Source organism: Tursiops truncatus, chromosome 3, assembly GCF_011762595.2.
Source record: "Tursiops truncatus isolate mTurTru1 chromosome 3, mTurTru1.mat.Y, whole genome shotgun sequence".
Taxonomy (NCBI): Eukaryota; Metazoa; Chordata; class Mammalia; order Artiodactyla; family Delphinidae; genus Tursiops; species Tursiops truncatus.
In genome coordinates, this window is record NC_047036.1 from 18,684,705 (window position 1) to 18,709,623 (window position 24,919).

General features: G+C 36.3%; 1 long non-coding RNA gene across 1 annotated transcript in view; it reads right to left on the minus strand.

Annotated features, from left to right (window-relative positions):
• Positions 1 to 16,047, minus strand: part of LOC141278172 (uncharacterized) — a 55,445-nt gene extending 39,398 nt beyond the window's left edge. The window contains exon 1 of the long non-coding RNA XR_012330511.1: positions 16,035 to 16,047. This is a non-coding gene — a long non-coding RNA (uncharacterized lncRNA). The remainder of the gene's footprint in view (positions 1 to 16,034) is intronic.
• Between the last annotated feature and the right edge of the window lie 8,872 nt (positions 16,048 to 24,919).

Below are 24,919 nucleotides of genomic sequence, written 5' to 3' on the forward strand. Positions count from 1 at the left end.
AATCAAGAACAAAATCTGCAACCACCTTAGTCTTGGACTTCCCAGCTTCTAGAATTGTAAGAAATAAGTGTTTGTTGTTTAAGCCACATAGTTTATGGTAATTTGTTATAGTGGTCCAAGAAAATGAAGACATCTGGTAACTTATAAAAGTTTACCTCTCAAAAAATCTTTAGGATTAAAAACCGTTAAAATAATAAATAAATTCAAAAGAAATTCTCAGACATTATATACCATTAAATTCTATTTGAGGGCTTCCCTGGTGGCGCAGTGGTTGAGAGTCCGCCTGCCGATGCAGGGGACACGGGTTCGTGCCCTGGTCCGGGAAGATCCCACATACCGTGGAGCGGCTGGGCCCGTGAGCCATGGCCGCTGGGCCTGCACATCCGGAGCCTGTGCTCCGCAACAGGAGAGGCCACAGCAGTGAGAGGCCCGTGTACCGCAAAAAAAAAAAAAAAATTCTATTCGAAACTTTGATTAAAAGGTACCAGGACCTGTATCAGTTTCTTCTGACTGTGGCAAGAAATTCCCACAAAGGTAGGGGCTTCGAAACAATAGAAATGTATTCTTTCACAGTTCTGAAGGTCAGAAGTCCAAAACCAGTATGACTAGATGAAATCAAGGTGCTAGCGGGGCTGCTCTCCTATTAGTGTCTAGGGAAGAATGCATTCCTTGCTTGTTTTAACCTTCTAATGCCTGCCATAATGCTTTGTCTTGTGGCCACATTATTCCAGTCTTAAAGGCTGGCATCGTCAAATTTCTCACTCCTCCTTAACATGCTTTCTCCTCTGTGTTTCAAATCTCCCATATGGTTTCACTTATAAGTATACATGTTACTGCATTTCGGGTCCATTCAGATAATCCAGGATAAACTCCCCATTTAAAGATCCTTAGTAAAGACCATTTCTTGCCATATCAGGTAACAGTCATAGGTTTCATGAATTAGGATTTGGCTATATAGTTTGTGAGTCTATTTTTCAATCTACTACTGATTACCTTATAAATTTCCTTCCTATCCCCTTCTATAGAAGAGAAAAAAATATTAGGATAAAACAATTTCCTCATGAGTCTATTTCACGTAAGATAGCGTATATAGTTCTGGTAACATTAGAAATATAATTCAACACAATGAAAAACTGTTTTAAAATACTGTTTAAGATAATATAGGATAGGCATAATTTTAAGTTGCTTGGAGAGACAGATGGATATTACTTAATAATATAACTTAAATAATTGATTAGTTCTTTTCCTTGTAGACTAGGATCACTGATAACGTACAATTATGTTGTGATAAACAATAAAACGACAGAACTGATGTTTCAGAATTATGGCTCTATAATCTTTAGAAAAAATCTTAACTAAGCAAACCTTTACAAAAAATTTAGAGGAAACACCTTATAAATTCTGAAGCATATTACATTTGTAAATTATTACTGTTGGCACAATTTATCTCTTCCGTTTGGTCAGTTTTCAAGGGACCCTGACACTAAGAAAGTAGCTAGCAATAAAATAAGAGGCATTAGCAATAAAGGAAGAATGGGAGCTGATAATTCAGGAAATTATCACATATAAAGGCATGAATGGTTTAGTGGGGTTTAAATTCCCACTGCTGTTAAGAGAATCCAGATCGCAGGGCATATGAACTAAAGGAACTAGAGATGAGATACTTGCATGTAAGGGGTATGTAGAAGAGTAGCCCCGTCTATGGAATGAAATTAGAAAAATCTTCTACCCACCAGTTCTGAGAAGCTACACAAATACCAGCTGCTCACCACACACCATAGATAGAAAAGATGTCATCCTTGAGAAAGCAGATGGCAAGTGTGGACCTAATGTGCATATGAAGTTTAAATTCATACGCATATATGGTTTAAGGACTCCAACCCAAAACATGAACATGAAACTTGGTATGGCACTGGTGAAACCAGTAGAGACTCAGCAGAGCAAATGCAAAACATCTTAAAGAGGTTCTTTCACAATCTAAGACATTAGACTCCCATAGTAGGGGTCATGAGGGAAAGCCAGAGAAAAAGCAAAACACCATGAATGAAAGTCAGCAGAAGCAATTAAATGAAAGATTTGTTTCTTAAGAACTAGAAATAATAGAACAATCCATAAAAGACATATCATAAATATATTTAATTTCTTCTGAGTTAAAAAATAAGAAAAATTATAAGGTAAGAGCATGTCAGAACTATAACAAACAAATTGAACCAAAAAAAAAAATATATATATATATACACACCTAGAAGCAATCTCATGAGCCATGTCTAGCTAATCCTAATACTCATTTGAAAGAGCAAAACTCAAGAAGTACACAGATTATGCTGGAAATATAAAAATAAAAAAGTTCTCCCTATCAGATACCAAAAATTATTATAAAAGAAAGAAAAAAATATTGTATTGCTACTGGCACAGCTAGAGCCCAAACGATTTATTCAGTATAAGGGAAAGTTGAGAAATAATGTTATATCTATAAGGAAACTTGATATAGAGAAGAGATGTCATCAAAATTAATAAGAAAAGAACAGAATATTAAATTAAATAAGTGGTGCTGGAACAATTTGCTAGGCAGGTGCACAAAATGAAAGTAGATTTCCTTCATCATACAATGCACAAAATAATTTTCAGATGTGTAGAGAAACAAAAGCTTAAAATATAAAAGAAAATACAGAATATTTTACGAAATATGAATTAAAAAGTTTTCTTTAAGTGAAAATTTAAAAGCACAAATCAAAATGATACATTTGAATTAGAATTAAATCATGTATTCAAAATTAAACTTTACAAACAAAAGGAAAATCTATGGCAGGGACTGAGAAGACACTTGTAACTTATGGAGCAAAGTTTAGAGTGTAGATTATATTAAGAACTTCAATAATCAATAAAAACATTACATTTACAAGGCTATAAGCTGGATATTTATATAAAATAAAAACAGGACTGCCAGTAAGCATATAAAAAGAACTTCAACTTTAGCCATTATCAGGAAGATGCAAAATAAACAGCAATGGCATATTATTTCATAGTTAATTAGACTAGCAAAAAGTTAAATATAAAGCCTGAAATTATTAATAATTTCAAGGGAATGAAGTGATGGAAACTTTCATATAGAGTTGGAAGTGATCACTAACACAACTGCTCGGAAGAATAATTTGGCAATATCTGGTAAAGGTGAAAATGCAGGTAACCTTTGCCCCAGCAATTCCACTCCTGTATGTACATACTAGACTAATTCTTGCACATGTGCACAAAAATGTTTGCACAAGAATGTTTGGTGCAACTTTGTTCAAATTCTTAAGGCAATTAGTATTTTTGAAACCTCTTGATTCATAACAAAGGCAAATAGAACTAAATGCCTTATATAACTATTTCAACTGAACTTAATTATGAAATATTTTTACTTATAATTTATTGGAAAATATTTAAACTATTTTTGATATCTGTATGTTCACATGTATGTATAATTGTAGGTTTGGGAGTTTGTGTGCATGTGTGTTAAGTATATACGATATCAGATAAGAAGGGTAAAGGTTTGCTGTATTATGTTGTAATCATAGTTAAAAATATCATACCTACCTTATTCAAGAAGAATCACAAAAACAAATCAGATTTATGTATTACTAAGTTGAGTTACGAATACATAAACACTTGAAAACACAGTGGGCCAGCACCATGAACTCTTTTTTTTTTTTTTAACATCTTTATTGGGGTATAATTGCTTTACAATGGTGTGTTAGTTTCTGCTTTATAACAAAGTGAATCAGTTATACATATACATATGTTCCCATATCTCTTCCCTCTTTTGTCTCCCTCCCTCCCACCCTCCCTATCCCACCCCTCCAGGCGGCCACAAAGCACCGAGCTGATCTCCCTGTGCTATGTGGCTGCTTCCCAGTAGCTATCTACCTTACGTTTGGTAGTGTATATATGTCCATGCCTCTCTCTCGCTTTGTCACAGCTCCCCCTTCCCCCTTCCCATATCCTCAAGTCCATTCTCCAGTAGGTCTGAGCACCATGAACTTTAATAAAAGAGGATAACACTAGAGTCAGGAGAAATATCATACTTAGCTAAAGCTCTTAGGTGACAAAGCAGTAAGACCAGACACACATTTTACCAGTAAAGAGAGTATATTAAATAATTAGATAAACTCTCTTGTATTCTTCTGCCTGCTTCTGGCATAAAAATAAATCCCCTTGTAATTAGCTAACGTACTTCACTGTGGGGTAGTGGTAAAGATGTACAGCAATGAAAATAAATGACACTAGAAAGACATAGGCTGAGGGAAGTGTCAAAAAACAAACAAACAAAACAGATAGTATAATAGTTGTGCTTCAACAAGACACAGGGCATTAGTTCAGCATAAGCACAGTCTGCAAGAACACAGTTCATGAAACCATTTTAGCTAAGGTAAGAAAACCCAGGACTAATACTAGCTGAGGACAAGTAGTTATCAAAAATTGGGTAAAGGGACTCACTGCAAAAACTGCAACTTTGAAGTAGATATTGGAAGATTAATAGCAATTTTCCAAGGAGACAAAATATGAGAAGGGTTTCAGAAGGAAGGAATAATGTGGTCACAAGTGGAGAGGTCACTGGGATCTGAGGATCGGTGCACCTTTGAGACGGACTGAAAATAGAGTAACTTGTTGAAATATTACAAAAGTGGTGGCCAACAAAGCCAAGTCAAAAAAAAAAAAAAAAAAAAAAGGCTCTGGGCGCTTAGGCTCAGTGGCCATGGCTCACGGGCCCAGCCGCTCCGCGGCGTGTGGGATCTTCCCGGACCGGGGCACGAAGCCACGTCCCCTGCATAGGCAAGCGGACTCTCAACCACTGCACCACCAGGGGAGCCCTCTTCGGTTTATTTTTAATCCTGATCTAGCCACGGTACTGCAGTACAGTAATTCATTATTTCCTTGTCTCTACTCTCTCCTTCCTTGTCTTTTGTTTCTCTATTTACATTTTACCAGAATCTAAGTCAACACGATTCTTTCCTCTTCCATCAACCAAGCATCTAGCTACTGAGGGAGAAAATATCTCACAATTTTATAGATTCATGCCAGTACAGATGCCTGGCCTCCAACCTGAACTGGGCCCTCCATGCTTCCAAGCCTATTTTTCATGGATTTTTAAAATCAACTTTCATGATCATTCCCACAGAGACTCTCTGTAGAGCTACCCCTAGGGTGTTCAGGGCCTTGAGAGGTATTTTTGTGGGCTTCTGTCTATATAAACAATTTTTTAAAAATCTGTTCTATAAAATCTATGGGCTTATCTGAGGTATGGTGACATATTGATAAAGATTAACAATGAGAGTACAAATGAGGTATTAATGTATTTCTTTTTTCTTTTTTTTTTTTTTTTTTACTGCCCAAACAGTGCATGTTAACATTATTCTTAGTGTTCAGGGACCTCCTCTACCTTTTCAGGTTCAGGAACCATCTTGGTGTCCTTTGCCGTCAAATGCATCATTACTGGCTAATTTTATATGCTTCCCCACCAGAAAAAGGTAGCAGCAGTATTATTATTCACAATGACTCTTCGGAGTCTGTTTATATTGAAACAATCAGATCTTTTGACTCTGCAGCTCCCTAATGCCACTTACTAATGAAGTTTATATCATTACTCATCCATCGTACTGTCTGTGAATATTGGCTTTCAGTGACTCTCTCAAAGCTTGTGTCTAGGTTTTGATAATGACAATGAATGCAATTCTTTCTTAGATTAAGTAGAAAAATGGGAAAGATTATTTTTTTCTGAGACACATTAAATTTGCTATTTGGAATTTTATAGCATAAATGTAGAACAATACCGCTTCCAACCATGTTTTTCTTGCACTAGTTACCATAATCCTTAAATTCCTAGAGTGTGGTCAAATGCGTTGGCCTCTCCTTGAACCTCCATTCTCCCACTGGATGAACAGTGGGCAAAGGACATAGCAGAGCAAGAGGAACAGTCCACTGGCACAAGAAACGCTCGTCCTTTGTTCAACACAGCCTAAGACTAACCCAGGGTAGCACGTGTCATCACACTGATCGAAAACTAGAGAAAGCAGAATAATCACAGTAACTAGCATGATGGCTAGTTGTCATTACTGAGCAACTGTCTTTAGGAAGCCCACCGAGAGAGGCTCAGTCAACGCTAGAGGACTTCCTGACATGAGGTCTGGACCTTGCCTAGCACTGGTAACCTTCCTGGGTGCCAGTGTCCAGGGGCACACTCCTCCAAGATGGCTTTGCCAGTTCCAGGTATTCCAAGCCACCAGAGGGAGGCAGAAGATTTTGCAATAGACACTTTGGTGACAGAAACACAGGTGGGACAAGATCTGGTGTGCCCTGTCCTGACATACTGTCATTGTTGGCTGGTTTCAGGCATTGGAGGAGGGCCCCTTGGGGTATAGGGCTAAGAGCAGGCCCTCCTTGCCCAAAAGTAAGGGCGGTACTGCTCAATTCAATCTATTTGTGTTTTCTTTTAAGAACCTATATCTTCATCATCACAATTTTTACTCTCTAGAGATCATGTCAATTTCTACTTTAGTTTGAACACTGAAGATATAAAGTGGAATTCTTTCATATTCAACTTGTAAACATTCACCTCCAACTTAGAGACTTCTCCATATCCATATTCATCTTCAATTTCCTCCATCAAACTTTCATGACTGTGCACTTGGAGTTAGGATGGCAGAGTGTCTCAAAGCACAGTGTCTAACGTTACATAGAGCAGCCATTTTACTGTATAGCTCGAACATCATTTTCCTTATCTATGAAATGGACATATCATGCAGTTCATTAAGTTGTGGTGAGGTTTAAATACACTATAATAATGTTTGTAAATTACGGTGTCTGGACTATAGAACGTCCAATACATTATAGAGGTCGTATATTTGTTCTTATACAATAATAGGTATGCATTGTTTTTCTTTTCTGATTTAAGAAATTTAAAATTTTTGCTTTGTTAAAGTTTATCTTCCATGATGAGAAAGAGATAAAACCAAACAAAATTAAATTACACTTTAGCTGTGAGATTTCAGAGCAAAGACATGGATAGAGATGATGTTATTTTTTCTTTACTTAATTACATAACGATTTATCTGTATTTATCTATATAAGTCTATCTAGTTGCATTGATGTGATGGAAACTTGACATTTCCGTAAGGCAGAAACTGGAACTTTATAATTCTATAGTTGAACAGGTTTAGATAAATACACATGTAGCAATGAAACAGGTTTTACTCTTTAGAATGCTTCATTATACATAAGGACATCCATTATAAGGAATCCATGAAATAAGTTAGATCCTAGTTTTACTTCAAGAACAATTATGGAGGTGCCATTAAAACCAGTTTACACGGCAGGGGGTGAATACTTGTATGAATAACACAGTCATGTGGTTTCACTTATCCAAAGTGGCTTTAAGCATAGAAAGAAATATGGAGTCATAGTTATTGGAGCATGAGATAGAAAGAGACTTTGTACAGAGTGTGTAGGAGCTCAGTACACCAGGGTTTTAATTAACGACATCAATTGAAGTGTAAGTAAAATGTAACCCTTTAGTGATCCTCATATTTAGCGAAAAGGAACTTTTAGTCAATGTTTTAGAAAGACGACGTAGTTATTTGTACATTACTCGTGTGACTAAGATATATACTGTAGTGAAATACCTGGCAGCTAGACATGAATTAGATTAAGAGGACCACTCGTTTTATTATACGTACACCTAAATATATTGCACTTGGTTTGGGTTAATTACTTATTGTATAGCTCTGCTGTCTACCTTTAGATGCTCTGTTGCATTATTTGTGGGACAAGCAAACAAGCTTGCTTTCTTATCCTTTCTCTTTCTCGCTAAAGCATATTCTTTTTAATTGTTCTTTATCTAGGGAGGAGGTGGGAAGACGAAAGGAGATCATGTGTTTTACGTTCCTAGTATGCTTTTGGTAACATAGAGCTCATTAAAAAGAAAAATCCCTATAGGAACATATTTCGTTTCTACTTTTATCAATTAGCATTTTGAACTTTATCTGTGTTTGCAACTTAATGGGCGATTGAATCGGGGAAGCTGAATCTTTGATAGACATTAATATTTTATTCTTTTAATATTTAATGATATTTTATCTTAGTAATATATATTAATTGCATTTCTAAACTCATCTTCTTTGCTGGTCCCTTGGAAGTCCTGAAGTTTGCGTATACAATGTTTAACATTTTGTTCTTTGAATGTGATAAGTAAAATGTATATAGGAGAATATTAAAATTTTGGAGCCCGTATTTATGGTCAAGTCTTTGACAAACAGTGTAGAAAGGACATGTAACATTTATCCTCAATCAACTTCCAGGTGAAAGGGAAACCTAATTTATTTTATAGCACATTACAAAGTGAGGGAGATTCTTCATGAATAATATAAATGTTAACTATGGCAATGGTGACCTAGAACATTCTGGCACTATTTTACTAGCAATATTAGTTGGTCACCTAAAGCAGGGGTCAGTCAACTTTTCTGTAAAGAGCAGATGTTAAATATTTTAGGATTCACAGGCCATATGGTCTCTGTCACAACTGTCACAATATGAGACTCATTTGTATGATGCACTAATCAAAATCTAAGCCCATAAGACACAACCATATTGATTGTCCTTCTTCTTGCAAAGAAAGACAACATTTATAGTCCAATATTGCCTATTAGTCACAATTAGCAATAATTAATGTGGTGTGCCCTTAAGTGTATCAGGAAAGTACTACATTTCTCAAACGACTCCTGCTATCAACTACCTTAGACAAGGAAGCTCTCACAATGAGACAGCCATTGCTTTCAAATTATGAAGGGACACAATTACCATTTGAAAATGAATAAGTATTAGATAAGGACTGTGGTTGGTAGGTCCTTTATGCACATTACTATGTGGTAATAAAACAACCACACGAGAAAAGAAGTATTATCCCCAGGTTATAGATTAAGTACTTGAAGCTTGGCATGAATATATAAACTGACCAAGGTCACACTGGTGGTAAATTAAACTGGAGCACCAAATATCGATTTCAAATCTGTCCAACTCAAAAGCCCATGCTCTGTTTTTACATACTACTCAACTGTGTGTGCCGTCTGCCTCAGCTCTGGTTTATTTAAGATTGGCTTGGGAAAATTACTTGCTATTTACAGCTGCTGCAAATTTCACTGAGCCCTCATCCTGGTCGGCTTTCTTTATTTCATTTCTGCTGTCCTCCAAATTCAGATTTTCTCCATCCCCTTCTTAGACTCAGCAGTGAAGCTGCCTTTTTTTCATTGAACTGCAAGACCATCTTATAGGAGATCCTCTAACTTCAGTACTACTTACTCCTAGTAGCTTTGAAGTGTTTTTTTTTACCTTCTTTTGCTCCTTTCTCCAAAAATAGTGTCCTTGCTACTTCCCTAAATTAGCCTAAGCAACCTTCCTGAGTCTATCTTTCCCCACCAGAATCATGCTTCAGGTATGTCTTCGTTTCTTCCAGTCTGCTGGTTTCTAACCCTCAGCGTACAAACATGCATGGACCTCTTCTAGCCTGACCTTAACGCTCCGATCCCTCAAATATTTTTCCATTGCTCCCCATTTATTTCACTGCAGAACTCTGAAAAAAGTCTATGCCTTGAGCAACTTTGCCACCCACTCATAAACCTTATCCCTGGGTACTCGAGCCAAACTTACTCGCTGAAAGGGACCACTCCAGGGTTCCCTGCCATTCTTGAGAAAATCCCTCCTGATTGGCCTTAGAGCTAGGTATCAGGATCTCTCAGTGACAATCCATGGTGTTAATCTCCCTCCTGACTTTGAAAACTCTTTCTTTGATTGTCTTTTTCTTTGTTCTTTCTTTCAGTGACTGCCTTCTTTTAACTTCTGCTTTCCTTAAAGAAAGTGCCAGTGCTGAATTGATGGCGTATTTGTTCCCTCTTCATACACTTCTCCATGAGAATTTCAACTACTTTCACATACTGAAATACTATTCTACACAGATTCTATATCTATAGCTGCTCTATAAGCTCCAGATTCTTTTCCTTCCATTTTCTACAGACTGTCTGATGCCTCTCCATGAATATATCACTAACTAACCATTAAAATGTAATATGGCCTAAAACAAACTCACCCCACGTACATCCATGCAAGAAAACAATCTTTCTTTGTCATCTATGGCTCAAATTGCAAAGTTGTCTTGAACTATTCCTCTTATTCACTCTCTTTCTCTCTCACAGTTTATTTCCCCAGATATCAAAACTTTCATGTTCTACCTGCAATATCATTTATATTCAATGCCCTCTTTCCTGTCCTATCACTGCTGCAGCTCAGTATTCATACTTCTTCATTTTATTACTTGCTTTATAACTTTATAACTCCTAACTTCAGGCACCACTTCAAGCCTTCAGCTGATTGGATGAGGCCCACACACATTAGGGAGGGCAATCTGCTTTATTCAATCTACAGATTCAAATGTTAATTTCATCCAGAAACTCCCTCACAGACAGGCTCTGAACAATATTTGACCCAATACCATCACACTCCTGGGCCTATCAAGTTGACAAATAAAATTAATCATCACAGTTTCCTTTTCACCAGGGAAAGACATTAGAGACATTGGCCATCTTTACCCAGTGCCAGCAGCCACTGGCAACAGGGAGAAAAATTTCCCTCTCCACTTTACTGCAAAAAGATCATTCTATTCTAGGATCAGAGGTCAGCAAGAAAGGACTCTCTGCAGACCCATAGACTGCTGACGGTCAAGCCTGGTCCTTGAAGAAAGTTCTGAGTAGCAGCACACTGGGATAAAACAAAGATAAAACAAAATACTAAAAGACTGAAATTAAGCTGTTAGGATTCAACGTCTCCATCTACTATAATATCTGACTATTTTGATTTAGACTTTTGTCATTCCTGCTTCAAAATTGTTAGCTATTATCAAGTTAAAAATGTCAGTTTTAAGTAAAATTCAAACCACCAAGAAATACCTAAGTTCCTCCTGAGAAACGGGTCTTGCAGGAATGGGATCCTTAATGAAACTGCACTTTGAAAATAACTTATCTTTATTCCAGGAAATGGAATTGTGAGAAGAGGTAATATTAAGAAAATAATTATAACAGCATATATATTTTTCATTTTGTCCTAATTTTGCTTTTTCATATATTTAACTTCCACATTAACCTAGATGAACTTTATATGGACTCATTTGAAAGAAAAGACAAGAAGTTATCCTTAAAGTCCATTAAAATATATTGGCTTCAGATGTTTTTAGAAGGGCAGAGTTTAAAGATGTCTAACATTTTCCTAAAAGCATAGAAGTATTCTTTCTTTGAAGAAACTTGACCCAATAGAAATACCTGCCTCATTAAAATGCTCAGTTTGCTAAGTTTGAACTTTAAAGTGCAATTTCTTTTCGAGTGAAAAAAATGGCTATTTTTAACGGTTTAAATTGAACTTTTCCAAAAATGACAGAACAGATTTCTTAAACCATCTTAAACTAACAGTCATGAAAACAATAATACCCTTTAAAATTCAAAGCTTTATCACCAGCAACAAATAACTTTGGGATAACTATACCTTTTTAATAACATTTGTACTTATGCAAATAAAATAGTAAATAGCTCCTTTCAAATTTTTAATTATTCTCTGTGTTAATCTATAGTTATACTAATTATTAAATTATCAAAGCAATTTTTATATTTTTTTATTTCTGAACAGGTGCTATAAATCTCAGCTAAATTTTTTTGAAAATTATATTCCTTACTAGAGAACTTTAATATTTCTTCTGGAGTCTTTTTTACATGTATTGTTGACACATTCATCTCATAAATGTTTTTGTGTATGTGTGTGCTTTTGTGCTTTGGAAGCTTTTTCCCCAAATTCTGATTCCCCTCTTTATCTTCTTCTGTTGCCCACATTTCACCTTCAGAAGAACTGAACATAATGTGCTAAAGACAAATAGTGCGATTCAGTTTCATTTTCTTGTCTAATCACAAAATGCTCCATACAATCATTTTTGGAAAGTGAGGCTTTTTAGCTGGGGGAGGATGGATGAGAGTTATAGATGCAGTATTGCCATCTGAGTGTTTATCTCTTCTTTAATTCTTTTCACTGTCTTTCATCTTACCTTCCTATAATCAAATGATGCATTAGAAATAGCCTAGAAAATGACAAAATGGAGGATAAATGAATTGTGCTATTTTTAAATACTTTGAAAGTCTGATGTAGCCATCACATTCATTAACCTGATCTGCTGAATATATGCCCTGTAATCCTTGGTGTATTCATCTGTGAAGCATGGGATGTACCTGGTGAGGGGTGGGTTGAATATCACCTTATATTTAGAATATTACATATTCTAATGTATAACATATTGTGTAAAATATTATTACAGTTATAGTCATATTTTTTATAAAAATAATTATACCTATTATCTTGAGTTTCTAATAGTAATACTATAAAATGCAAATACAAATGAAAGTAACAGCCCATATAAATCAACATGGAGAGTGATAGGTCCAACAACCAACATATCAAATGGGGATAGTCTTCATTTTTTTTTAATTTCTTAATGACCTAAAATAAAATAACACTGTAAGTACATGCAGGTGTAAACTTCTATCAAAGTAACAATTTGTTTTAACTTTAAGAAAACTTTTCAGTTATCTTCTAAATTTTCTGCCCGAAAGAAATACTCAGAGATTTAAATATGAGAGCTAACCCGAATAGTATAAACACATGTTTATTTCTACTCCTTCCTGAAAAACCAGTAAGATGAATGTTATACAAAAACATACACCTCCAAAGCTATAAAGAACGGAAGAGAAAACAGTAAAAATATGGCATACTAGAGAGTGGATGGGACAGTGATATAGAACATAGAACACTGAAAAATAATACTGAGTTTGCAGGTACAGATGCCAAGAGGAATTCCAATTCACGCCAAAGAATCTAGAAAAGATTCAGAAAGGAAGGCAAGTGGTACCCTTTGAATGTGAGAAGACACATAAGTATAAATATAGAAAGACTGGCTAAAGTCTCCTTTATGAGAAGCAACTAGACCCCAAATTCCCTCTGAGCTCCTGTGCAGCCAGGAAACAGCTCCTCCCTCATCATGACTGACATCGTGAGGTTACACCTGGAGACTTTGCCACAGAGGGTCTGTGGACTCCGGGCTACCAGGTAGACCTGAGGATGAGAATGCCATGCTGAGAGGGGGTTAGTCAGTACTATGAAATGTGGAAACGGGTCAATATCTCAGGTACTATTAGAGGCAAACGACACGGAGCTGCACAATAGGTCCAAATAAGAAACAGAAAATAAGAGAAACAAGAGAGAAAACATTAAGCGTGATGTGCTCAAACATACCTGGCAAGGCTTTCTGATGCCCCACTCGGGTACAGTCACATGTGGCCCTGCTGTACCTGGCTTACACTGCTTGTACCTTCTCAAAGCATCTTTATTCATACTGAGAGGATTTTACCTGGAAGACTATGACACATGTAGGAAGGGAGCTACGGTCTGATTTCTCTGATTTGCTTTGGTATAGACAATTCGGATGGTTAAATGATAGATATCTCATACTGTGTCCTTATCCAATAGTTTCAGAGTTCATAATAAGAAAAATTCAGCAATTTATGAAAAATCTGTTTTCAATCAATGTAGGATATACCAGATTTTTTTTTAAACACAGGTCTCGCAGAGCTCAAAAATAACTTATTCAAGCTCTAATTCTGCTAATTTAAACTTCTGCTGAATTAAGACTTGATTTAATTTCACCATGGGGAAGTACAAATTTAGCTTGGACTTTTAAATCTACAGTATGCTGAGTTTTTCTTACACTTAACTTTTTTGATGACTTCCGGTTTCCAAAGTCTCAGATGTGAATTGATATTAACATGGTATAACTAAAACCTGGAACTGATCCCCAAAAGTCTTAGAATTGAGGGAAATTTTAATAGTAAAGCTTAAAAACCTCTTGAAGCATGGTTATGGGACCTATTTGTAACAAATGTATAGTCAAATTTTAGAATATCAAATAATAAACATATACACATTGCATAATGCCATTATTTCATTCAATAATAAAACTATCTAAGGCAAATGACATTAAATGAAACTACTGTAATCACAGTACAAAAATATGTAGGGCAAATCACTGTTATTTGTTGCTCTAAAGAAGCATATCCTGAAAATTCCCTCATTGAATTATCAAAGGAAATGGATGTTCCCACGTTTTGTACTCTGTCTCTCTCTTGTATTTTTCCCGAACCACCAACTATTTTTGAAATTTTTCTTTGTATACCAGTGATTCCAATTGGGGGCAAAGGTTTGCCACCCAGAGGGCATCTGACAACGTCTGAAGACATTTTGGTTGTTGCAACTTCAGGAAGGGATGCTTCTAGCATCTAATATGTAGAAGCCAGGGGTGCTGCTACACATCCTACTATTCATATGACAGCCTCCCACAAAAATTATTAATTGGGAAAAACTTCCATAGTTGTAAGGTTAAGAAAGTTTGTTCTATATCTTCTCATCTTTCTTCCAAGTCCTCTTTCCCTGTGTAATGCTACTATTGTCAAAATATATCTGTTATAACAAAAGAAACATTGTGGTTTTGAAGAGTTAAAATTCAAAGTCAGGAGGCCTTTTCTTTGTATATTTCCTGTAGACTTGTTACTTGACCTTGAATAAATCATTAAATCTATCATGACTTTTGTTTCTCCAAGTGTTAAGTTGTGTGGTTAGATTTTATCCGTGCTTTTTAGGTAAGTAATTCATTAAATAAACCTCATGTTGAAAGCCCAATAAATAAAACAGATCAAAGTATCAATATATCCCTCCCATGCTGAAATGAGGTTTGGTTAAGAATTCAAGTATAGTAGCCCCTATGGTAATTCCAAGAGTGTCTTGAGCACAGCTGAAGACTTCTGTGCTACTGGGATATTTGAAACATTTTGAGAAAGAATAAAAACTTAATAAAATCTATGAGTTAAATATAAAGGAGTTTTAGGTGCTTGTTTGTTAGATTAATATATATATTGATATTTTCAGGTATGTATATAAATTTCAAAAATATATACATATATAATATCTATATTTCTAATATTTGAAGTTTTAGAAGTTGTAGCCCTTGCTTTTGTGAAAGGTTTTTAGAATAAATCCCATAAAATGTGCAATAATAGCCCTTCCTTGTCTGATTCTCCTTTAAACATGTCTAAAACCATTAAAACATGGTTTATTGTTGATTTTAAGATTTCCTACAAAGCACTGAATAGATGGCCATGCATATGCTCTCACACCAAGGAGTAGAATCTAGTTTGTCTAGGATACACTGCCCTGGAAGTGATGTTTTGGGACCTCTAAACAACACCTTAAGAAAAGACGCAGCCTCTGCGTCCTCCTCTTGAAGACCTGCCACCATGCTATGAGAAAGTCCAAGCTAGACTACTGAACAAAGCGACACCTCATGGAGGGAAGGGAAGGGGGAAAGAGACAGACAGACACTGTGTGGAGAAGGAAAGGATTTCAGACTTGTGAGTGAAGACAGGACCCCATGAAACAGAAAACGCATACAACTGCCCCGTTATAATGGTAAAATTTATAAATTTCTATGTCAACTTGATTAGACTAAGCCTGGATATTTGGCTAAACATTATTTCTGAGTGTGTATGTGAGAATTTCTGGATGAGATTAGCATTTTTTTTCTTGATAGGCCAAAGTCTTAGTTTAAAAAAATTTTTTTTAACTTTATTGAGGGATAATTGAGAAATATAACTGTATACATGTATAATGTGATGATCTGATAGACATATACACTGTGGACTGATTACCAAGATCAGGATAATTAAAACATCCATCACCTTATATAGTTAACTTTCTTTTTACTTTCTGTGGTGAGAATGATTTAGCACAGGTTTCCCCCAGTATCCAAAAATAAAGCATTCCTATGAAACCTTTCATAAGCCAAAACAGCGTAAAGTGAAGAGGCAATTATCTTAGGACACCTCTTGCTAACAGACCACAAAATAAATCGAGATAAAGATGCTCACCGACACAGTTCCAATTTATGGCAGCTTGATGTCAAGATTCTGAGTGTACTTCGTAGGTAAGGAGTTTGGTGGTGCCGTACTTGCTGCTCTAAGTGCTATTTTTACTTTTTGACCTTTTTCCTAAAAGCGAAAATCCTCTTCGCGTTTCTTTTGGTTAACGAAAACAAGTACTAACATAGATATTTCATAAAAGTGAAGTGATCTAAACAGAACTTTTGTAAAGTAGGGGAAACATATATATAACACTATAGTCACCATGCTGTACATTAGATTCTTAAAAGATATTCTTCTTATAATTGAAAACTTGTACCCTTTGACCGACATCACCTATAGTCTCCTCTTCCCCAGCCCCTGAATCAGTGCATTCAGTAAAGCATATTGTCTTTCTTAATATCGGTGGGCATCATCTAATCTATTGAGGGCCTAAATGGAGCGAAAGACAATGGAAGAAAGAATTCACCCCCTTTTTCCGCCTGACTGAATGAGCTGGGACATCTGTCATCTCCTGACCTCAGGCTGAGACTTATGCCACTGGCTTCCCTGTTCTTAGGCCTTCAGAGTAGGACCGAAATACACCGATGGCTGTCCTGGGTCTCTAGTTTGAAGATGGCAGAACATGGGACTTCTCACTCAGCCTCCAAAATCATATAAGCCAACTCCTCATAAATAAATCTCTTAAATATAAATATAAATCCTATCAGTTCTCTTTCTTTGGACAACCCTAAGGCACTTGTCCATTAAGAAATAATAAGCCAATGTTGTTTTTTAAGCCACTAACTTTTGGGGTGGTTTGTTAAAGGGCATTAGATGACTAAAACATGGTAATTAATTGTTACATAACCAAAAGATAGTGAACAGTTTTTGTTAAAAATTTACTGTTGTATAATCTAATTACCATTACAACCTTTATAATACATGTATGATTCTTTAAACTAGACCACTATAACATTCCTATTGTATTTTTATCTATCATAAATGATATTTTTAGATTAACATTTATTAATTAAATATGTTTCAATGGGTTACCTATATATTCAAATTATAAATATTTCTACATATCACTATTGTGTATATGAGATAAAAGGGTTTTGTAAAATAGATAGCTAGTGGGAAGCAGCCCCATAGCACAGGGAGGTCAGCTTGGTGCCTTGTGACCACCTAGAGGGGTGGGATAGGGAGGGTGGGAGGGAGACACAAGAGGGAAGAGATATGGGGATATATGTATATGTATAGCTGACTCACTTTGTTATAAAGCAGAAACTGACACACCATTGTAAAGCAATCATACTCCAATAAAGATGTTTTTAAAAAAATACCTTAACTGTGGTATTCTAAAGTGAAACGAAACTTTTTTAAATTATAAATTGGACAGGTAAGCCTTAGTATGTTAATATGTTGTGATTCTCTAAGAGACAAATATAAACTAAGATGTTCCCAGAATTTATTTGACCACAAAACCCTTTCTTACTAAATTGCCTACGGGCACAAGAGTGACATCATTAACTGTGGGATGAGACTATGAAAATGTATATCCTTTATTCTCAAGTGGCAGATTTTTGCGTTGTGTTCACTTTGAACTTTACCCCATCACAACTCGGGGTGTCTAGATACCACGTCTGATCTTGGGTAAGCGGTCTCATTATTTTTTGTCTTAGCTTCCTTGCCTACAAAAGAAGTGATCAGGATATCTAGTTTGTATGGCTGCTATGAGGATTTTAATGTAGTAAATGTAAAAAGATTAAAATAGTAATTATCATATTGCATGTGCTCCACAAATAGTAGCAAGTTTTGTTGTTGTTACCTATCTTAGGCATTCTATTTGCTAGATATTGGGTATGGTACTTTTACAGGTCCTAATGTAGTTATTTACTTACTGAGAATTGTGCTAATGTGTTACGTCAGTCCATAACATACATGACTTTGATAAAGTACGGCTGTACTGATTGTCTTACCTAAAACCCTATTCCTTAGAAATTCTGTATAGTATACAAAATAACATTTGAATTTAGAAAACGTGCGTAGGTAAACATGTAGGGCTAAAACCACTAACCTAGTGATCAAAAATTCAATTTATTTGGGGACCATGAACTATTTTTTGTTTATTTACATTGCAGGTTAATTGTATGAACTTTAAGCTACACATTCCGATGCTTAGCTCAGCTCTGCGTCCACTTGACTGCACAAAGACCTCTCCTTGGCTTTCTTTTTTTATAATTTTCCTGACGTAAATGGCCTCTTGTGTGACCTATAGGAATAACACTGCATTTTAAAAAGAATATTCAAAATTCGTTAAAAAGATTAAAGCCCTAACCCTTGGGCTTTGACCTCATCAGTGCTGACACACTGAGGGCCTTTGCTTCCAAATCCTGTGGACCAAATAAGCACCTTTTATTATGACCTTGAGACACAGACATTTTCTTAGTGTGCTGTTAATAGAAGTGAGCATTAGGGCAAGCTGAAACTTCTGGTAATGTGCACATAAAGCAAAACTTTGAAGGTAATGGGATTAAATATTGGTAAAGAAATATTCTTTATATTCAATTATCAGCTGGGTGAGAAAGTGGCTGCTCAATTGTGATGTTAAGAAAGCAACAACTAGAACTTCCCCAGCAGTCCAGTAGTTAAGACTCTGCCTTGCAATGCAGGAGGCGTGGGTCCGATCCTTGGTCGGGGAACTAAGGTCCCACATGCTGTGAGGTGCGGTCAAAAACCTTAAAAAAAGAAAGCAACCACTAAAGATGACTTGAAGAGACCGCTTGAACAGGAAAAAGAATAACTTAAATCCACTCCAGTTGATATAGGAGAAAGGTTAACTTCAAATAAAAATAGTGTGTTTATGAAATCTCAAAAGCAGTTAATATAGTGGTATTACTTCTTAAAATTTTAAGAAAAGGCTAAGAATGGTTGCTGTGTTTAGTAGTCTGCAATTTTCTAGACCAGGTGTATTACTCTGTTTGGGCTGCCATAGCAAAATACCATAAACTCAATGGTTTAAATAACAGACATTCATTTCTCACAGATCTGGATGTTGGGAATCTCAGATCAAGGTGCCAGTATGGTTGGCTTCTAGTGAGATCTCTTTCCCAGGTTTTTCCATGCTCACCTTCTTGTTGTGTTCTCACATGGTGGAGGGAGAGAGAACTAGTTCTGTGGTGTCTTTTCTGACAAGGGCACTAATGCCATCAAACCAGGGTCCCACCCTTATGAACTGGTCTAACCCTAACTACTTATCATAGATCCCATCTCCAAATATCATTACACTGGGGGATTAGGGCTTTAACATATGAATTTATGGGGACACAAGTATTCAGTCTATAGCAGCAAGGTTTTATAAACATGGCTCTGTTATGAACTGGATGATCCATTCTTGTGGACTGCCTTGTGTATTACAGGACACTGAGCAGTATTCAATAATACAGACATCTAACACCTGGCTCATCTTTCTTACTTCCATCTCTTCGAGTTGCTGCCAGTACACTAAGCAGCATGTCCCCATGGCCATGAGGGGTTGTTATGTCAAGAGACATGAAACTCCTCCTTCCTTCACCCCACCCCACTCCATACAGGTCATATTTGTTTTCCTCTCTCTTGCTCACTGTCATCTCTACCTTAATCTAAAACCCTACATCTCTTCACGCTTGAATTACTGCAACACTCTCTCAGGCATTCTACTCTCTTCAGTCCTATATCACTTCCCTTGCAACTCTTTTAACATTTTTCCTCAGGGAAATTCTCTCTTCAAAAGCCCTTATCACAGATGGTGTAGTCTCTATACTACAAACTCCAAACTTTCCTGATTAGCTTTAATGCAGGGGTTCTCAACATCAGTACCACTGACATATTAGACTGGACAGCTCTTTACTGTGTGGGGCTATGATGTACATTGTGGGGTGCTAAGCAGTAGCCCTGAACTCTGACCACTAGATGCCAGTGACACCATCAGTCTCCTAGTTGTAACAACCAAAAATGTCTCTAGAGGTTGTCCCATGTCCTCAAGGGAGAAGAGGGGTGCAAAATCACACCCATTTGAGAAACTCTGGTCCAGAGCAGTACTTCTCAAACTATTTTTGTTGGAAGACCAATTTTTTTAAAAATTCCGATCTATTTGAGACTGTTAACTTTATAAAAACATTTATGCAACACTGATGCTCAGTTTATGTCTAGTTCTTTCAGATATCAAAATGTTTGAGGAGTAGCCCTTAAAAATGGACATTAAAATGGAGCACCACAGATCTCTAGTCAGGAGTTGTACTAATCCATTATATAACAATGTATGCGGCACCTTTAATAATATTACAACACAGGAGTAGAGATCCATACTCAGGTCTAAGCAGAGCTTGCACACAAGATGTCAGGGAGTGAGCTCTTTAGAAGAGCTAGCAATGCTTGTGCATATTGATATTCTGTGTAATACCACAGCAGTGCCTGCTTATATATTCACACACGTATTTCTTGAATGCATGGGTGCAAGAAAAGGTCACTTAGAAGCTGTCCTCCTTAAATCTATGAAACTAGGTGACTTCAGTGCAAGATACTTTACCAAAGTGGGACCTTATTAGAGCAAAGGCTGTATCTGCATATCATCAAGAATGATGCTGAGCACACAGTAGCTGCTCAATTAATATGTATCAAGTTAATGAGTGTCTTATTAATTTCATTTTGACCATGCTGCCAGTTAATAAATGAATGAGTGAGGGAATAAAGGACTGATGGCATACAAGATTTTCCGGAAAAGGATGGTGAAAAAGCTTCCTGTAACAGGTGGCACAGCAGACAAGCTCCTTTGCTTGTCCACAAGGCTTACACCATCAAGATGATGTTTTGTATGAAAATACATGTCAGAAGTTGGTGTAAATATGTGATGTTTGTAAACCAAGATATGGATAAGTGGCTAAATAAATGAGGAGATGCCAACATTCAATTCCAGGGAAAGTTTGCTCATTTGTCCTTGAGGGTGTACATAAAAGTATGTATGAATGAATGAGTGGGCTGTATGCATGCAATCTGTATAGATGCCCTACTTTCCAAAGCTTCAAAGTTGCACCATTTAATCAAAGTAGCAAGGTTATAAAAATTGTATCTCTGAAACAGAACCAAATCTTGGTTTCAAATGATTTTATGGTGTCAACAACTTGATCATATTGCTTGCCTTGTAAAATGTTAAGACAGCTATCAGACTGTTTTTAATTTACTCTCTTGGCCTCGATCCACTCTAGTTCTTGTAACATTCTGTCAGCACTATTTTCCTATTGAACGTCAATGAGATGTTCTACTGTGATTTCTTCTTTTTAGGCCAGTACTCCAAGTGAACAACAAAACATGTGCATGCTGATTGACAGAGACAAAATGTTTATCTTTTTAGCATAGAGCAATTTTATATTTTAATTACCAAAATATCACACAATATAGCCTCAGGGTGAGTGTGTCCTGATATATATGTGTATGTGTATACATTATACATATATAATATGTGTATATGTTATGTATACATTATGTACATAATGTATATATTATGAATGGAGAGAGAGAGAGGGAGAAATTCTATATCACTTCATTAATTAGTAACCTGCTACTCTGTGAAATTAAAATATGAATCCACCTACATTCAAATTCAAAGAATACATATATTGTGCAAAGCCAGGTTCACTTGTACAGCCCTGGCATCTGTTCACCACCAGTTTCAAGAAAGTAACTTAACAGAAAGACTCAAATTTTTTTTCGAAAGAGAAGTGTTAATTCTGTTAAGCAAAATTATCATACGATGAGTGACACATCAGTTATGTATGGATATATGCACGTGTTTAGATATATAGCAATTATTTTCAAAGTTTTAATTAATTACCCACACCTGTGCCTCATGATGTGCAGTCTCGATATTTTAAATATTTCTCAGTTGAGATGTAAAAATGATCTCACACTTACTGGTATGATTATCCTGGTAAGCGAGAAGAGATGCTCAGTCTCTTGGTCTCCAAGAGAAGTCATTTGTTTGCTGGTATTTAGGTTTGTATTTTTAGAAGTGACTAATAAGTCCTGGATAAAAGCCATTTCTGCCAGGAGGATTAATTTTGGCTCTCATGCCCACTAAGCCATCAAATGTCCCACCTCTTGCTGTGAGAAGCCAATGGTGTCAGACACTTGAGTGACACTTCCCCTGTCAAAGCCACATAAAGTCCCACCTGGACATGCAGCTGCTGCGGGGCTTTGGCAGTTTGCCAAACACTCTTCAGTTCACGCTTTTGCCTCTTAACTTGCACATGAAGTGTGAGATTAAGTGCACAACGTTGGGTGAAATTATGTCAAGCCCTAGCGTTTAAAATAGGTGTAATTTTAGAATTGGCAAGCTGCGTGGTGTGTGACACCATGTTTTTCCTAAAATTCCAAGATCTCCGATGTACTGAAGGTGAAAATATTTGTTCAAAGTTTGGCACCAACTTGCTTGGTAGCAAAACCTCATCAGAAGGAAGGGCACTGGAGAGTGAAAGTGTCTCCTTAGTGAGGTTGTTCGTGGTTCCCTGTAGAAAGGATAATGTGTTTGATGAAATGGATAATGTGTTTGATGAGAGGCTGCAGTCTCACAGACTAGTGGTGATGCTATGTAAAACTCCTTGTGTGTGCTCCATTATCATTTTAAGGTGCCCCAAAGTCTTGATTTCAAAACCCACTTGCATCCACAGATACAAATGAGAGACTGGAGACCTAGATCTTAGAGACAGACTAGAGATAGAATAGATAGAGACAGAATCCTGGCTTCTCAAGTGACAAGTAGGTGAAATTAGGATCTAAGCTTCAGCACTCTTCCAAAGACACGTACCTGCCAAAATTAGGACTAGAATGAGGATTTTTCTGACTCTTCCAGGACTTGAATCTAGTGTCGATACCTATAACTCACTGGTACATTTCTTTTGAATTGAGCAGAATTGATTCACGGGCATTTGCTTGTATTTGCTCAGTTAGACTGTAAAGTCACTAGAGATGAGGTTCATTGACCTTATGTTACCTTTATAGAACACTTTGCTAAGTTTTAAAAGGAGGACACACCTTAGAAGAAAGACTACATTACTTTTTAAGAGATGGTAGGTTTCTGATCTTGTTTTTAATTTATAATGCCTAATCAATATTAATAACTGCAAAATATTTTTATCTGCAGGTTAGAATAAGAAAAGATACTATTTATACCTCTCTTAATACAAACTCTGATGTTCTTGCTGACATACAAATTCCTATTACATGAACTCTACCTTGTTTACAAAAGTAAAATTATTTTCTATTTTAGTTAAATAATTATACATGTTGCCACTGAAATCCAACCAATAACTTCCTGTAGAATAATTAGCAGAAAATAAGTATGTAAAGAAGAAAAAGTGGTTCGGATTGCCACACGGTCATTCAATCGTGATTTCTACTAAGTTATTTTAAAGTATATTAATGCAATTGTAAACCAATTTCAGTGATTTATAATCACCAGGAGAATCCCCAGAAGTGGCCCTGAAATTAATGATTGGTTTGTATTTAAAGTAACCACCTTTAGCAATGGCTTTTTCTAAGTGAACTTCCTTAAGAGTAACACTTTGACTTAATTACTGAGACAGTTCATGTTTATCACCCTTCGGCTGCAGTGGGAAATTTTAAAAAGAATTAACATAAATGTGATTCTTTTTTCTCATGAGGTGCAAGAGCACCAAAGCAATGTAAGACGTGAAGAAATCCTAAAAATAGTAACACTTGTCAACAGAAACTAGGACATTAAACTTAATTGCTTAAGTTAATGATGCCTATGATACAGATTATAACGCTCTTTGCAAAAGTGTGTGTGGAATTCACAGATGTTTGACTTCAGTTTTATGTTTATCGGCATTGATGACTTTTGACAGTAGCATCTAAATGAGCAAATAGCAATAAAAATGATTTGTTCACAAGGCATTTTCCTCTGTGTGTCTTCTCAAATAGAAAAAAAAAAGATTTTACTAGTAATTTATTTAATAAGGTCAAAGAAAACTCTAAGTTCCTACAATTCTTCAATTAAGGGAAAAGAGCAGTAAAATTGGAACCAGGGGAATTACGTTCATTCTCCACCTCTATATCTAGCTTACTGTGATACTGAAGGCAAACACATTACCTTTTAGCCATTGTTTCTCCAGGTCCAAACAGATTAAAAATGCCTATATCATACATGATATAAGGTTTATAGGAGAATCAAATGAGATAATGCACAAAAGACCTGTACATCACCAACAAACATCTTAATGTTATTCACAGAAAAAGAGAATAAATTATACACCTTTGACTATAGCAAAAGTGGGTAGATTGTTCCAGCAATGTAGCATGTGATGCTTCTGCTTTCATGTACGCACACAGCTTTAAGATTTTTTTAAAAAATTATATTGAATGCTGTAATGTATTTTGTTTCCTGTTTATTATTGACTATAAAAAGCCCATCAGAGGGCTTCCCCGGTGGCGCAGTGGTTGAGAGTCCGCCTGCCGATGCAGGGGACACGGGTTCGTGCCCCGGTTTGGGAGGATGCCACATGCCGCGGAGCGGCTGGGCCTGTGAGCCATGGCCGCTGGGCCTGCGCGTCCGGAGCCTGTGCTCCGCAACGGGAGAAGCCACAATAGTGAGAGGCCGGCGTACCGCAAAAAAAAAAAAAGTCCATCAGAAAATCTGGCAAATTGAGATATTAAATTTATATGATTGAGACAGTGAGAGTTCCAAACTTTCTAGCCAATATTCACCAATTAATGATTGACTTAAGAATATTTGGTGACTATTTCAAAACAGTCATTTACACTAATAATAAAGTTGTTAATAATTAAACTATGATCTCTTAGATTAATATTCATTGAACATGGGCACTGGGGTCAGTGTTTCTAATACTGAATTACCA